A 17,335-nucleotide genomic window follows, 5' to 3' on the forward strand; every position below is an offset into this window, starting at 1 on the left:
CCCAATGGGAGGTCTGCACACATACAGGCTTACTGTCATGGGCGCTACTCCCGAGGGGCCAGGACTGGCCCAGCGCCCTCGGAAGCAGACCCGCCTTCCACTACTCCGGACCCAGCAGACCCCTACAGGGGCCCTTTGGACCGTGTACTGGCGCCTTTGGCGCCAGGCTCATGAAGGGTTTCAGTCCCGGCGCCATAGGCGCCAGGCTCATATGGATAAACAGTGTAATAATGCTTGGGTGGATTTACCTGAGGAAGACCATGCTGCATATTTACCCAGAACAAACCAGTCTGGTTGAAGTCCCCAGCCATCAGGGCTGGGAGGAACTATTCCCTCCATTCAGGAACTCTTTTCTTACCTGGGTGGAACCGGTGGAAGAACACACACTGGAAGCACTTCTCTGCTATTTAAACCACGCCCGATGGAAAACACGTGCTTCGCGTTATTCTGCAGCAGCAGCAGGACGCTCACCGAGTCGGCTCCTGCATTCCAGGTCCAGAGTCATCTTCAGCTTCCGCACAGCAACCTGTGGATGAAGAAAGACACAGAACAATACTTACCAGATCCCGGAATCCAGTCACCGGCAAAACCTGCAAAGAATAAACATAAGGTTAGAAAAGTGCAACTCGCTCGCAGCCGCGCCCGCTTACCTGATCCATCCGTGATTGCAACGGAGCTAACCGCGGCCTTCTCTTCGGCAGCTTCTCTGCACCTGAAAGGCAAAGGACATAATTAAAAAGGGGTTCGGGTGAAGGCAGTCGCATTCATCTTAACTTACCAGTTTTTGCACGCGCAGTAGCGGCCGCATCAACCTCAGCATCCCGGCACCTGAAAAACAGGAAAAAGACATTATTTGAGGTGCCATTAAAAGCGGCCAACGATCATTATACTTACGTGCATCGGCACGTGCAGTGGCAACGGATATAAAGCCCGCAGCATCCCGGCACCTGAAAACTAGGAAAAGGACATTATTAGAGGTGCCATTAAAAGCGGCCAACGATCATTATACTTACGTGCATCGGCACGTGCAGCGGCAACGGATATAAAGCCCGCAGCATCCCGGCACCTGAAAACTAGAAAAAGGACATTATTAGAGGTGCCATTAAAAGCGGCCAACGAACATTATACTTACGTGCTTCGGCACGTGCAGCAGCAACGGAAAACTACGCCCACAGCATCCCGAGGCTTGAAACAAAGGAAAAGGGACATTATTGAGGTGCCCATCTTTTAAAGCCTAAAGACTACAGTATACTTACAGGCATCCGCTCGTGCAGTAACGGCGGCACCGCTCTTCGGCATCCCAGCACCAGTGCCACAACTAAGGCCGCAAAAGACTTGAGCCTCAACACTGAACTCATCCAGTGACGTAACTGGAATCCACGCACCCCTGCACCAGACGCAGGATGGAGAGCTCAGCATTTATACGCCTAAGGTGAGAGCTCGCCGAGACAAGTAGAAAGCTAGGCTGTGGGAGAAACTGGCGATTGGTGGGAGAAGGAATCCCATCAAACGGTGATTAACCCTTTTTCTTCCACCTGCAGAAAACTTACCCTGCAAGTCAGACATTCGATAAGAGGAAGCCCAGTCCTGAGAGTCGTCCGAGCTCTACGCTTCTCAATTGAAGAAACGATAGCAGCCCAGCCGGGATCAGCGCCTCCGTGGGAATCAGGTGAGCGTTACAGAACGCGAAGCCCACCAATAACCTCCTACGCAGGCGCTATGGAAACTACCGACACAGACCAACTGGCCCAGTTATTAGGGGAATTAAGAGCTGAAGTTCATGCTGCCAGCCAGGAAACGAATGCCCTTAGGAGGGAATTGATAATATCAAAAGAACGAACTGATGATCTCGCCAGACAGTTATTACAGACACAAGCGGGGCAAACCCCGCTACCTAATTCAGGAGGGAGCTTCAGCCAATCCTGTTCATATCAACCTACCCGGAAATGTGCCATTGGCACCGCCTGAACGCTTCTCTGGTGACCCTAAAAGGTTTGCGGTGTTTATAAATCAATGCTGATTGCACTTTCTTTGTAGACCTGCAGCCTTTCCGACTGACCAGACTAAGGTAGCCTTTGTGCTTTCGTATCTTAGCGGCAGTGCCGCTGATTGGTCGATCCCTCTGGTTACACAGGATGACCCGATCCTTCGTGATTTCCCGACCTTCCAGGCAAATATGGAAAGACATTTTGCAAGGCATTCCCAGGGGCAGGCCCTGGACAACGAACTGCTTTCCCTACGACAGGGCAATCAAGATCTTTTGGCCTACATTGCATCATTCAATAGGCTAATCGTGGAAACCAGATGGCCTGAGGACAAAAGAATCACGCTTTTTCACCGGGGTTTGCGTGGCGAACTCAAAGACGTTCTTGCCCAGGTAGTGAATCCTCCTCAGGCTTGTTCAGAGTACATTGATTTGGTGGTCCAATTGGATCACAGACTACAAAACAGAAAGGCGGATCGATCCAGGTTTGAAACACGAGTGTTCCCTAAGCCTCAAAGTCACACCAAAGGAGTTGAAGCCGTCGAACCTATGCAAATTGGGGTTGTAAAGGGTCCCCTAACCCAGAAAGAACGCGACAGGAGACGACAAATGCAACTATGTCTCTATTGTCGAAATTCAGGACATTTTCTTCGAGATTGCCCGGTGAAACCACCTAAGAAGACAGTGGGAGCTTCTGATAAGAGTTCTGAAAAGCCTGAGCCGGGAAACGACCTCGCCCGACAAGTGTAGAGGTCCGCTTGCCGAGCGTAAAAACCAGTTCTTTGACCTCACACTTCATAATGCCAATGGTCCTCGTAAACCCAGAGCAACCGGATCGTTTGCATGCAATTAAGGCATAAATTGATAGCGGAGCAGTTGGAAATTATGTGGACCGCGAATTGGCTTCCAGGATGAACTTACCTCTTTGTCCAAAGGTAGTTAAAGACGTCATTACCACGGTGGATGGGACGGAAATCGCCTCCGGACCAGTGACCCATACCACTACTGAAGTGACGATGCTAGGCCAAGACGGGCATCAGGAGGTAATTGTGTTCGACGTGATCAAGGCTCCTCAATTCCAAGTAATTCTAGGGATTCCTTGGTTGGAGAAACACAATCCTCAGATTGATTGGCGAGCAAAGACGATAAAGTTCCCAGAGTGCACACCAACTTGTTATCCACGACCCAACATTGGCCTAGCATCAGTAACGGCTGACGGTCCACAATTACCTCTAGAGTATCGAGAGTTCCAAGATGTTTTTCAAAAGGAACAGGCTAATACCTTGCCACCCCACAGATCATACGATTGTCAGATAGATTTGCTACCCGGTGCAACTCCCCCTTGCAGTAGGATTTACGCCCTTACCGAGCCTGAGAACCTTCATCTGCGACAGTATTTAGACCAGTACCTGGCCAATGGCTTTATCCGTCCGTCGAAGTCCCCTGCATCCTCGGCTCTGTTCTTCGTACCAAAAAAAGGTGACCTCAGAACCTGTATAGATTATCGGGCTCTGAACCAGATAACAGTAAAAAACCGGTACCCCTTACCTCTGATCCCGGAACTCCTTGACCAGGTAAAAAACGCCTGTATTTATACTAAGCTTGATCTCCGGGGAGCTTATCACTTGGTACGGGTCAAGGAAGGAGATGAATGGAAGACGGCCTTTCGCACTAAGTATGGGCTATTTGAATACCAAGTGATGCCCTTTGGACTATGCAATGCACCGGCCGCCTTCCAATATTTTATGAATGATGTCCTCAGAGAGCTCATTGATGTCTGCGTTGTCGTCTACATAGATGACATTCTTGTGTACTCATCTTCAGAAGCTGACCATCGAAAATCATGTTAGGGCGGTCCTTGAAAAACTTCGCCAACATAAACTTTTTGGCAAGCTCGAAAAATGTGTTTTTCATGTCACTGAGGTCGAATTTTTGGGATTTATTCTGACACCCAAAGGAGTCCACATGGACTCGAGAAAAGTAGACGCTATCCTCAAATGGCCGTCTCCTACTTCCGTGAAAGGTGTTCAAAGCATGCTAGGCTTTGCCAATTTTTACCGTAGATTTATTCCAGAGTTTTCACGAGTGGTACAACCCATCACCGCCCTCTTAAGAAAAAATAAACGCTTTGAATGGTCCGCAGAAGCAGAACAAGCCTTCCAAGAGCTAAAGGCTAAATTCACCTCAGCGCCAATACTGAAACACCCACGCCCGGACCTCCCTTACATCGTTGAAACCGACGCCTCCAGCTTAGCAATGGGAGCAGTCCTATCACAAAGAGATCCAGAGTCTAACCAACTGCATCCTGTGGCATTCTGGTCTCAGAAGTTCTCGGCGCCTGAGATCAACTACACCATCACAGACAAAGAGCTTCTAGCGATTAAATCAGCCTTTAAGGCATGGCGGCATTATCTCCTCGGGGCCAGACACACCGTCACAGTGATCACCGATCATCGAAATCTGCAGTATCTGAAAACCGCCAAGGCTCAATCCTCCAGACAGCTTCGCTGGGCTCTATTCTTTGCTGAATTTGACTTTGTGATCACTTATCGCCCCGGCAACAAGAACGGCAAAGCGGATGCTCTTTCCCGAATTGGAATGGGAGATAACGTTGCCAATCCAGAACCTGTACCAATAATTCCTGAACAAAGGATCGTGGGTCTGATTTCTTCACAATCCATTGAGGATATTGAAGAAAAAACTAAACAACTTGTAACCTCACCAGACTTACTGAACTGGTTACAAAAAGGAAAAGATTTCACCCTGAGCAATGACTTGCCTTATTTCCAAGGACGATTGTTCCTACCACACGCCGATTTACAAAGACAGGTAATCTCCTGCTATCATGATTCATTAATTGAGGGTCACCCTGGCATTGCCAAAACCACAGAAAAGGTGAAGAGACACTTCTGGTGGCCTCCGTGGAGAAAAGACATAAAGGAATTTGTGATGTCCTGCGGTGTGTGCGCTCAAAACAAGGGTCAGAAGAAGAGGCCGGCTGGTCTTCTGCAACCATTAGACATCCCACCGTGTCCCTGGCATACCCTTTCCATGGACTTCATCACAGACTTACCCTCCTGTTCCGGGTACAACACCATTCTTGTTATTGTGGAACTGTTTTCTAAAATGGCCCACTTCATTCTGCTAAAAGGCTTACCTTCAGCATCAGTCCTAGCCAAAGTATTTCTTGAAAACATCGTCCGGCTACACGGCTTCCCGTCAGTACTAATCTCAGATAGGGGGAGCCAGTTTATTTCCCACTTTTGGCGTAGCTGTTGTCGATTAGCTCAAATCGATGTAAGACTTTCGACCAGCCATCATCCCCAGACCGACGGGCAAACCGAGAGAACAAACCAGACTCTCGAGCAATATTTACGATGCATGCTACAACAGTCAGAGAGTAACTGGAAGGACATCCTTTGGATAGCTGAATATGCTTACAACAATTCAGTTCATTCGGGTACCGGGAAGAGTCCCTTTTACATCTTGTATGGGATTCATCCTCGAACCTCCAACCTTGATCCACCTCAAGATCTTGCAACACCCGCCGTGGATCAATTGCACACCGTTATTACCCAAGCTTTTAAGGAAGCGACTGCACATCTACAACAAGCTAAAGAGAGGTACAAAAAAGGAGCAGATCAACACCGAAGCAATGCCCCTCAATACCAGGTTGGGGATCAAGTCTGGCTGTCCACCAAACATGTATCGCTTAAAGGGCCTCGCACCTTCAACCCCAAATACCTGGGACCATATCCAATTACGGCCATAATTAATCCAGTGGCCGTTAAATTAGAATTGCCAACCCATATGAGAATACATCCTGTATTTCACGTATCTCTTTTGAAACCCATGCAACCTGGAACCAGATTGACCAATCCTCCAGAGCCCATTCAAGTGAATGGGGAGCCCGAATTTGAAGTAAAAGATATTTTGGACTCTAAAATCATCAGATCAAAGCTATTCTACCTAATCGACTGGAAAGGCTACGGACCTCAGGAAAGGTCATGGGAACCCTATGACCATGTCCATGCTCCTCGTCTAGTCCAGAAATTTCACCGAACCTTTCCCGATAAACCAAAAACCCCGGGGAGGACAAGTTTGGGAGGGGCCTTGAGGAGGGGTGCTCTCATGGGCGCTACTCCCGAGGGGCCAGGACTGGCCCAGCGCCCTCGGAAGCAGACCCGTCTTTCACTACTCCGGACCCAGCAGACCCCTACAGGGGCCCTTTGGCGCCAGGCTCATGAAGGGTTTCAGTCACTGCGCCATAGGCGCCGGGCTCATATTGATAAACAGTGTAATAATGCTTGGGTGGACTTACCTAAGGCAGACCATGCTGCATATTTACCCAGAACAAACCGGTCTGGTTGAAGTCCCCAGCCATCAGGGCTGGGAGGAACTATTCCCTCCATTCAGGAACTCTTTTCTTACCTGGGTGGTACCGGTGGAAGAACACACACTGGAAGCACTTCTCTGCTATTTAAACCACGCCCGATGGAAAACACGTGCTTCGCGTTATTCTGCAGCAGCAGCAGGACGCTCACCGAGTCAGCTCCTGCATTCCAGATCCAGAGTCATCTTCAGCTTCCGCGCAGCAACCTGTGGATGAAGAAAGACACAGAACAATACTTACCAGATCCCGGAATCCAGTCACCGGCAAAACCTGCAAAGAATAAACATAAGGTTAGAAAAGTGCAACTCGCTCGCAGCCGCGCCCGCTTACCTGATCCATCCGTGATTGCAACTGAGCTAACCGCGGCCTTCTCTTCGGCAGCTTCTCTGCACTAGAAAGGCAAAGGACATAATTAAAAAGGGGTTCGGGTGAAGGCAGTCGCATTCATCTTAACTTACCAGTTTTTGCACGCACAGTAGCGGCCGCATCAACCTCATCATCCCAGCACCTGAAAACTAGGAAAAGGACATTATTAGAGGTGCCATTAAAAGCGGCCAACAATCATTATACTTACGTGCATCGGCACATGCAGTGGCAACGGATATAAAGCCCGCAGCATCCCGGCACCTGAAAACTAGAAAAAGGACATTATTAGAGGTGCCATTAAAAGCGGCCAACGAACATTATACTTACGTGCATCGGCACGTGCAGCGGCAACGGAAAACTACGCCCACAGCATCCCGAGGCTTGAAACAAAGGAAAAGGGACATTATTGAGGTGCCCATCTTTTAAAGCCTAAAGTCTACAGTATACTTACAGGCATCCGCTCGTGCAGTAACGGCGGCATCGCTCTTCGGCATCCCAGCACCAGTGCCACAACTAAGGCCGCAAAAGACTTGAGCCTCAACACTGAACTCATCCAGTGACGTAACTGGAATCCACGCACCCCTGCACCAGACGCAGGATGGAGAGCTCAGCATTTATACGCCTAAGGTGAGAGCTCGCCGAGACAAGTAGAAAGCTAGGCTGTGGGAGAAACTGGCGATTGGTGGGAGAAGGAATCCCATCAAACGGTGATTAACCCTTTTTCTTCCACCTGCAGAAAACTTACCCTGCAAGTCAGACATTCGATAAGAGGAAGCCCAGTCCTGAGAGTCGTCCGAGCTCTACGCTTCTCAATTGAAGAAACGATAGCAGCCCAGCCGGGATCAGCGCCTCCGTGCGAATCAGGTGAGCGTTACACTTACCATGAAGTTTGTTTTTACAACGAGGAAACTGTCTCGGTAGGATTAACAAACGATGCAATCGAACACTGCTCATTTCAGATCTCTGAAAAGGCACTGCAGCAATGATGGATTACTACTGGTTCTGTGGCCAGAAAGTGTACTTGCACCTCCCGCCATCATGGAGGTGCTACTTTGCTCTTATAATGCTGCATTCGGCCCCACTCGTAGTACCCGAAGGAAACCACAGATGTAATACCCACCATTTCACCTACAGACTTCTGTATCCTCCCATAGAAGGAGCGCCATGATCCGCTCAGAAGAAAGAAACGATCATCCAACTATTTGTCTCAAGATTTGTCTGATCTGCTTGCACAAATACCGGACGAATATAGACTGTACAACTCTGCAGAGACGTTTTTTGCATCCCTTGTGCCCAGCATCCAGACTAGGGCCAACGCCAAATGGCTCCAGATCATTAGATGGGAACTGATCCAGCTGGCGAACAATACTGAGGAAGGGTTCAACATCATCAAAGTGGAACTAAGAGCCCTCAGACTAATGACAATGCAGAACAGGTACGTCCTCGACCTCCTGACAGCCATGGAGGGTGGGGTTTGCAAAACAGATTGGGAATTCATGTTGCACATTTGTACCTTCTGAATGGGTCTGAATGGGACACTATACCATGTCATTGCAGCAGTACATGAACTTGGGGTAAAAATGAAGAAGGAAGCAGGCATCCAAGAAGACTATTGGGTCGCCATGGCATTCAACTGGTACCATCATGCCTTGGAACAGTGGTGAAGATGTTGGTCCCCATCATCGTGGTTATTTTTTTTTTCAAAATTACTTTTATTAAACATTTCAAATGCCAGAGCAGACAAATATAAATACAACCCATATCTCATCTTGAACCAGAGTCCACTCAAGGTTAGATAGTCAGTATTATACAGCAGTAACAGTTATAAGCCCCCCCACATCCCCCCAACCACCCTTGTGAGACAGTGCGGAGCTCCAGTTAATAAACTCTGTCTTTTGGCTTTAGGGACCCCGGGGGGAGGGTGCAGCCCCATCATTCTCGGGACTCTTATACACCTCCAAAAATGGTGTCCATTCCATCTCTCTACTCGGGGATAGTACGTGAAGGGCCCCTATAATGTTCTCCATTTCATAGAGCTCTCTAGCCTTCCTGGCCCAGGTCTGTTTCATGGGGAGGCATTTCGCTTTCCAACTAATAGTGAGGCAAACTCTAGCAGCAAGCAGCAGGAATCGGGTCATGTGCGGGACTTTCTTCAAACCCTCTTCGTCTTCCTCCAGTCCGAAGAGCACTAGCCCTGGGTTGCGAGACCTGGGGATCCCTTCTATACTCCTTATCCATGCCAGGACCTTGCTCCAAAAAGTCTGAGCTCTGGGGCAGGACCACCACACGTGCCAATAATCTGCAGGACTACTGCATTCCCTCCAACATAAGGGGCTTGCCTGGTGGAACATTTTGGAAAGCCTCAATGGGTCGTACCGCCACCTATGCAACAGCTTGATACCATGCAGTTTGTATTGCACCGAGGTCAAGGTCCTTTGTGCTGCCATACACATCCTCCCCAGAGTTGTTCAGTCATTAGCGGGCCCAGGTGTTTACACCATTTACTCTTAAGGCTCTCACGGTTGTTTCTTTGCTGTGCTATCAGAGCACCGCAGATACGTGCAGTGAGTCCTTTGCTTGAATCGGGCCTCATAAAGTGTTCATTCAAAGGCGGTAAGATTTCTTTGGAGCGTGTCTTTCCATCTTTGAGCAGTTAGAAGGCCTTTTAGTTGCAGGAACATAAAGACATTCAGGGGGGCCTGTTGAAGTCCTGCTTGTAACTCCTGGATCATTATACATCCCCCTTCTTTGATGAGTTGCCCCACTCTTTCTAGTCCACTTTCATACCACTCTTGGTATCTGCTTGGGCTCTATATTTTGTCTCTAATTGGGGGGGGGGGGCAGATACAACACATTGGGGAGGGCCAAGTTGTCAGGCCTTCCATTTCCCTTGATTTCCACCAAAGTTTCATGAGAGGGCCCATTGCTACGTGGCTTAGCACATTTTTGGGGAAGGTTCTTTCTGGCGCACATAGCCCTTCACCAAGGGACGCAGGCCTTAGTCTATAGTTCTCAATGGCCACCCAATGCTTCTGCTTATCGTTTCTCAAGTGTGGGGTGAGGGCATGGTATTGCGCTGGTCGGTAGTAGGTGCATGGGTCTGGCAGGCCAACTCCTTCTCTTTCCTTGGGCTGGATTAGCGTGTCATATGCAATGTGCTGTTTCTTCCCTTGCCAGAGGAATCGCATGAATAAGCCTTGCAGTTTCGTAAAATGGGCTTCAGGAAGAGCAGTGGGCAACATGTGGTAATGGTACAGAATTTTGGGCAAAACCACCATTTTCAAGGCATTCAAGCGGGCCAACCAGGATGCAGTAAGGCTATTCCACCTATCCAGGTCCTTTCTCAGATCGCCAAGCAGCGGCGTCCGGTTGGCTGCGTAGAGGTCTTTGAGATTTTTGGTGATTTTTATCCCCAGGTTCTTCAGATCCCCCTGAGTTGAGGGTATCCCCCCTGACCGAGAGGTCTCAACCCTGCTGCCACCTGGCATTTTATCATGGTTATTTAGATGATTTGCACGTGCCAATTGGGTCTCCGTTGTTGTGCCAAAGCAGTACCTAATAGTGCAATGATGATGGTGACAATTGGGAAGACTACTGGTAAGGTTACTCGCGATACACAGGAAGTAGAAATCCAAACAGAGCAGGATGATGGCCCCAAATACCGCATGGTAGCTTTCCCCATGGGCAACAAAGTAGACACCCTGTACCACACTACCATTGTGCCACCCCCAGACCCAGAAAATTACAAGGAAGTTTGGGTAGATTTAGCAGGGGACGGGGGATGTATATATATGACCTGCACACCAGAAAAATATGCACAATGTCAGGAAAGCCTAACAAGTGTTTGTAGAGCATGGCGGGCAAGAGCCACGTTGAAAGGTTACTGTCATGACCCCTATCCCCGACCCCCTCAGTTGCAACAGCCCCCAGACAACAGTGAGGTTACAGCCCCTTACAGTGACTCCAAGGGGCTTAAGAACCCATCAACAGCAGACCTGGAGACAGTCCTGGTGCCTTTGGCGCCAGGCTCATTATGAAGAATAAGGCAAGCCCACTTTGGGCCTTAATCCAACATGGAGGCCCTTCCTGCAGCTCAGGTCCATGAACTGAAGCATGCAGGCTAGCGTTTTGGGTGTGGTCGAATCTTCAGGTGTGGCTGGCTATATAAGCCACTCCCAAACTGGGAATCACGCTTTGCGTTATTCTGCACTCCTGCAGCGTAATGCTCACCTTATCCAGCTCCAGCTCACCTGCTTCTCCGGCGGCTTGAATCTGCAGCATCACCCCTGGATTCCACCGGCAACCTGCAAGAACAAGAACAGCATTATCAAGAAACACTTACCTGTGAGTAGCAGCTCCAACATCCATCTGCGCATCAGTCCGCGCTCAGTGGCTCACCCATCTGCTTTGCGCTAAACTACTTACCTCAGCCTTAACCATACAGCGCTGCGGCTCCATGACAGCAACAATCTCTGTGAAGACAGAAAGAGACATTCAGAACAAAGAAGGGGAAAAGAACAGGGAAAAGCACAGGGAACGAAAAGAAGACAGGAGAAGGAACAAAGTCTAAAATCACTCACCTGAGCACATTAAACAGGTCGGTGTCACAGCCGGACTGGACCCGACACAAGGGCACAGGGCCAGTGAAGTAACTAGGCCCTCAGAATGCCCTCAACGAACACGCACCCCTGCACTGAGACGCAGGACGGAGAGCTTCACGCACAAGAAAATAAGGTGAGGCATAACCCTAAGGGAAGGGACTTGGTCAGTGGGAGGTGGTAACCCCATCACAGGCTCAGTATCTAAACCCCCATTCTCCTGTCATAGGACCTGTCCACCAGCCAACATACAACCAAGCGGAAAGGGGTCCAGGACAGCGCACCGCCTCCATCCAGCATCGTGTGGCGTCCCCGTGGATATCAGGTGAGCGTAACAGAACGCAAAGCCTCCTTAAAACATCCACCTCGGCGTCATGGAAACATCTGAGACTGATCAACTAGCCCAGTTACTGGGGGAATTACGGGCTGAAGTCCACTCCACCCGGCAAGGAACCAATGCTCTTAGAAGGGAATTGATAGTTGCCAAGGATCGTACTGATGATTTAGCTAAGCAATTACTCCAAACACAGGCTGGTCAGGCCCCATTGCCAGGAACTGTTCCGCTGGTTTCCGCCACATCTGTCAATCCGGTGCAAGTGATCCTCCCTGGGGCGGTTCCTTTGGCCCCACCAGAACGTTTTATTCGGGATTCAAAGAGATATGCAGTGTTCATGAACCAGTGCTGCCTCCATTTTCTTTGCAGACCCGTAGCCTTTCCGAATGATCAGTTATGTGTTGCCTTTGTTCTGTCATATCTGAGTGGCAGTGTCGCAGATTGGTCTGTACCGTTGGTGAAACAGGATGATCGACTCTTGCGAGATTTCGGAGGGTTCCAACAGGAAATGGAAAAGCTGTTCGCCCGACACACCCAGAGTCAAGCTCTGGACAACAAACTTCTGTCTCTTCGCCAGGGCAGCCTAGATCTATTGACATACATTGCCACCTTTAACAGACTCATAGTTGAAACTGGGTGGACGGAGGAGAAAAGAACCAGGTTATTCCATCAAGGGTTACGGGGGGAATTGAAAGACGTCCTAGCCCAGGTAGTAAACCCACCAAGAGACTGTGCTGAATTCATCAACCTCGTTGTGCAGGTCGACCACAGGCTGCAGGATCGAAAGACCGATCGGGCCAGAACAAATAATCATACTTTTTTTTTTTTTTTTAATTTGTAATTTACAGTTTTTTTACAAACTTTTATTACAAAATCCTCAGAAAATCACATCTCCTTGTTAAGTTCATCCTTGTCATCAGTAGTCCAACAATATCAAAAAGAGATAACAAAGGAGTTTACATGAAAAGGAGTTTACATGATTAAACAAACAAGAAGAGCAAAAAAAGCATAACAGAGCAGCCTCCATTCTATTCACTAATCGGCTTCTCTGATGTGGATAGAACACTGTCCAACAGGTTTATAGCTGCACAAATTAGATGGACTGAGTTCCCACTTAGGATTCGCATCCATAAGTCTTCTGGGTTTCCAGTTGAAGGTGCAAACTGGCCCATGAGTAGGGATCTAATTTCCTTTAGTGATTGACATTCCGTTAATAAGTGCTTTACTGTTTCAGTATCAAGCCCACAGAGCCTACAAGCGTTGTCTGTGATATTTTCCATATGTCTCACAAGCAGCATGTTCCGTGACTTGTAGATATTAGTTCGTAGACAGAAAAAGCGGTCTCTATGGAGTCGAGATGGAAATTGACAGAGATATTTTGGTGGATTGTCTAATTTGTTAATTGTCGGCCCCAAGTCCATTGCAGTTGCCAGCTCGTAGTATTTATCTAAATTTTGTATCCATAGCCACTGCCTCAGTTTTTTCCTTGCAATTTGTGGCCACTTCAATAGCATCTCCATTGTAATGTTTGCAGACTGCATATAGATTTTTATTCTTTGAGACCATTCTTTCAATAGGTTTACTTGATTTGTTTTCCCATGCGGAGCAAAGATTTTGTATGCAGGTTCCACATTGTTAAGTTCCATCTTTCTTAGCAACGCCATGGATTTCCAAATAACTATGCCGTACAGAGGCTCCACTGCAAGTTCATGCCGAATTATTGTCATTGATAGGTATTTTGGTAGTTGTAACACACGTTGCCAAAAAATACCTTCAAGTTTTGTCCAGATTTTTAGGTCAATGTTCCAGCCTGCCTCTGCGCCAAATGTGATAGCTGGGATAACTTTTTGGAGATAGAATGTGCGGACTGGAACAAGCGTAAATTTTCCATATAGCATGTGGATTCTTGCTCCTTGTAGTGCCAGGGTTCGCGTTCGCTTGTCAAGTTCATTAACCCTGCTTCGTTCTCTGATTGAAGTGCTTATTGAGATTCCCAGATAACGGATCACATTGACTTCGTCTATTGGAACCTTATTAATATACCACTTAAAGTTCTTGTTTCTTGCTCCCTCTATGTGACCAAATTTCATGATCTTCGTCTTTCCCACGTTGATCCTAAGGTCATTTGCTTCCATGTACCCTTCCAAGGCACTTAGGAGATGCTGTAGGCCGATTGGTGTTCTGTCGGCTAGCACCAAGTCATCGGCATAGATCAAGCAACGTATTTGATGTCCATTTATTTTAGGGGGAAATGAATGTGTGCTAGCTAAGGCTTCCGAGACATCAGCAATGTATAACTTAAATAGGACCGCAGCCAAGGGGCAGCCTTGCTTCACTCCTTTATTTGTTGCGATCGATTCTGAAAGATCACCATTTTCACTAAGCCTTATTCTTATTGTGGTGGATTCATGTAAGGCTTGTATTGGATTTAACAGAGAGAGCGGGCATTTCCATTTCTTTAATTTTGCCCAGAGCATCTCTCGGTTTATGGTATCGAACGCTTGTTGCATATCAATAAAGGCGAAGTACAGGTTTTCCCTCTTCCGAATGGCTTCAAGCTTCAAGATGTTCACTATAACGAGGTTGTTTTCTGTGCCCACTCCTTTCGTGAAGCCGGTTTGTCTGTTATCATCGATTTTGGATCTCCGAGCCCATGCTGTTATTTTTTGTTGTAAGAACATTGCAAATACCTTCCCAATGGTATCTAGTAGAGCGATTGGGCGATAATTGACAGGATCTTCTCTGTCGCCCTTCTTATATATTGGGACAATTATTGCTTCCGAACATGAAGCTGGAATTTTCCTTGTTTTGGCAATCTCCTTAAACAGCTCCGAGATGAAAGCTGACCATTCGTGTTTATGTTGTTTTAGCATCACGTTGGTGATGCAATCCGGGCCGGCTGCTCTTGAGTTTTTTAATTTTGATATTGCACTTGCTATGTCCTCTTCAGATTCGATTATATCCCAGGCAGTTAAACATGGCTCGTTTTTTACTTCCAGCTCAATTGGTTGTGACGTGAGTAGTTGTTCAAAATGCCTCACCCAGTTGGCTTCCGATACACCATTGGCCATAGTACTTGCGTGTTTTATACTGCCTTGGTTCAAGATGTTCCAGATGTCTCTGGTATTATTAGTTTTAATCAGAGCTAGCATTGCCTCACCTCGTTCTTGATCGCGCTGCAGGTTGAAGGCCTTTGACCAATTGCGATAAACTTGTTTCCTATGTTTTATCATAGTAACTGTATTTGTGTTGCTTCCAGACCTCAGCTCTCGTAGGTCTTTTCTTAATTTCAACTTTTCCTTTCTCACGGTACTACTCCAGATATGTAAGTGATCATGTTCTTGATGGTGTTGCCTTTTATTTGTCGAGTTAGTATACGGCAATAAAGCAGTGTAATTTGGTGTTTCCTGGCTGTCTTTGGTTTGTGATTGAAAAACAGCAGTAAGGTTCAGGATTTGATTTGCTTTTATCCTAAGTCTGTTACGTCCGGAATTTACTTCCAGCTCTGTACATGCCGAACCCATTCGTGTCTTACAGCTTGGATGCCAAGACATGATCAGGAGAGAGTGATCACTACTGTTTGAGGGAATTATCGCCAGGTTGTGAATTAGTTTTGTCACATTATTAGACGTCCAAATATAGTCTAAAGTTTTTTCATAACCCATATTTCGCCAGGTGACTTGTGGCGGTATGTCTCCCTTCACGTTTCCGTTGATCATTGTACAGTCTCGTGCCTCCATTGTGTCGTTCCATCTTGTTTGCCTGGAGCTGACTTTACGATCTTCAACTCGGGATACTTCGATTAATTCTTTTTTTCCATTAAACCATGCTAGGTTTAAATCTCCACATACAATGATCCATACATTTTGATGGGACGACTGGTTCTGGTCTATTAATGTTGTTATGGAGCTAATGAATTTGCTACTAGTGATCTTGTTTGGGTTCCAATAGACATTCAGTAGCAATAGCTTTTGAACTTTGTCTTTTTCTCCACTCTTTCTTTCAAGTAGGGTCGCTTGTACATGCTGATTTGGATTAGTTGATTCAGTGACTTCCCAATTTGTTCCTATTTTTATCAGCGTTAAAAGACCAGAAAAAGGACGACCTGTTATGTTTTTATCGGCAGGGTTGATCAATATATGATAACCGTCCTTTACCGGTGATTGCCGGATCCAAGTTTCCTGCAGGCAGATGGCAAAGTTGTTGGTTAGGTCCACTGGGAAGCCGTTGTATAAGTGACTGAATCCCCTGGTATTCCAGGAAATAAGGGTGGCCTCGGCATCCTGTCCGGTTGTGACTAGTTAAAGTCTCCTTTTAGCCTGCAATCGCAGCTCTTCATTTGTCGCAGTTGATGAGTAGGTACTCAAGTGGGATCGTATTTGAGCTCAACGTTGGGTCAGGGATCTTTTTTTTGATTCATTTCTTTCCTCGCGAGCTTCAGCCAACGGTGTTGACATCTCGAGTTGTTCAGAAATCTCGAACCCCAGACGTAGCAGTTCCTCTTTCGCGGTCAATATAGTCTTTCTGACCGCTTGAGAGTTGATGTGTAAGAGAACACTATCAGCTCGTTCTTCTGACGTGTATTCGACAATTCGTATGTCATCAGACTTAAGGATCCTTAGTGTCGGAACTGAGTGAAATAATCGCATTACATTGCCTCGGTTCAAATTTACCTCTGAATCATCATCCAATACGTTGATTATTTTTATTTTTCCTGAGGCACCTGTGCTTTGTCCTGGCCGGGATTTTGACATTTCTTTTCTTGTTTGATTTTGAGCTGACGTATGTTTTGGATTTAGTGCCGTTTCCAGTTTCTCTTTTATGAAACGGTTATCGTTCATGTGTCTGTCAGCCATTTTTGTAGCTGCTGCCTGAGGCAATAACTTTTTGTTGTCTCCCATTTGTTTTGCGACAGCCCTCAAGTATTTTGTGTTGCCTTTCTGCCTACCCTGATGTTTTTGGGTGGAAGCTTCCAGAATGCTCGAACTTTCGGATAAAGAAATGTTGGTTTCATCTTGAGTTTCATCTTCTCCAGAAACATTGGAATATGTGGAGAGGTTGCACAGTTCCTGAATGTCATCGTATAATGAATCACTACTTGTGTCTGAATCGATTCTTATCCGTTTTTTTGGGTTTAATTTAACAGTTTTACGTACCCTTCGGACAGGATGATCTTTAGGACCTGTTTCGGTGTCTTTTTCCTTTTCCTTTTCCAATGTGTCCACATTTACTTCTTTTGAACCATTTACGATCGAAGATTTGTTGGTCATTATTCCCACTGCGTTTTCTTGAACAAATAGCTTTGGTTTCGGGGGTGTGGTTAGGTTTCTGATAAATTTCCTTGAGTTTGAAGTTTGGTTATTGACTGTCATGTGTTTTTTCTTTTCCTTTCGTTTTTTTGGGATAACTGGTGCAGAAGTGCCAGGGACCGCAGACTGTTAAGGATCAAGCATTTTTCCTGATAGGATGTTTTTTGCTAGTCCATGGAAGATCCCAAACGAGGCCTTGACGGTTGAACAGCTCGGCATACCTGACGGAGGCTCCGAAACTTGTATCTTCAAGGTCTCTTCATTTTTCTCTTGGACGTTGATAGAGCGCTTTTCTATTGCCGTTGCAGAAGGGGCTGTGACACTTGCCTCTTGGCAGCTGGGTACAATTTG

Source organism: Ambystoma mexicanum, chromosome 1q (assembly GCF_040938575.1).
Source record: "Ambystoma mexicanum isolate Mex_15411 chromosome 1q, UKY_AmexF1_1, whole genome shotgun sequence".
Taxonomy (NCBI): Eukaryota; Metazoa; Chordata; class Amphibia; order Caudata; family Ambystomatidae; genus Ambystoma; species Ambystoma mexicanum.